The sequence below is a fragment of the Sinocyclocheilus anshuiensis genome, unplaced genomic scaffold (assembly GCF_001515605.1).
Source record: "Sinocyclocheilus anshuiensis isolate Anshui unplaced genomic scaffold, SAMN03320099.WGS_v1.1 scaffold252, whole genome shotgun sequence".
Taxonomy (NCBI): domain Eukaryota; kingdom Metazoa; phylum Chordata; class Actinopteri; order Cypriniformes; family Cyprinidae; genus Sinocyclocheilus; species Sinocyclocheilus anshuiensis.
Window position 1 is genome coordinate 108,743 of NW_015554095.1, and position 527 is coordinate 109,269.

General features: G+C 39.8%; 1 protein-coding gene across 1 annotated transcript in view; it reads right to left on the reverse strand.

The window, feature by feature from the left end:
- Positions 1–527, reverse strand: part of LOC107669467 (voltage-dependent T-type calcium channel subunit alpha-1G) — a 147,408-nt gene that overhangs the window by 101,825 nt on the left and 45,056 nt on the right. The gene's annotated exons all lie outside the window — the stretch shown is intronic.

The window sequence follows — 527 nt, forward strand, 5'->3', positions numbered from 1 at the left end:
ATTTTTTTGCGTAACTTGTCAGTGAACTACGGCTATGTGTAGTAAACTCTGCTCCATCTGAAAGCACGTGATGATGATTCCCTGCTGATTACAGAACCGGCTTTACTAACAAAATGCGCATGACAATCACATTCGATTAATCGTGCAGCCCTAGTAGCCAGGATATTTAAAAAAAAATTCACCTTGTGTGTGCCACGAAAGAATGAAAATGTATTCAATGCACAAACACACAGTTCAGAAAACTCATGCAAATGAGTGCAAATAAACTGTGCATTGAGGTTCATATTATACCGACTTCCAGGCAAAAACTTCTGCAAAAAAATCTGCTGAACCTGTAGTAAAGTCTGTAAAGAGATGGACTAACTAAACAGAGTGGGCATTACAAGCCTGTTTCGACTGCACTGATTGGAGTGTTTTTGAAGCTGCCACCAACGATCTGGACGAGCTCACGGAATCTGTAACATTATATATCAGATTCTGTGAAGACATGTGCATCCCTACCAGGACTCATTTAACATTCAACAATG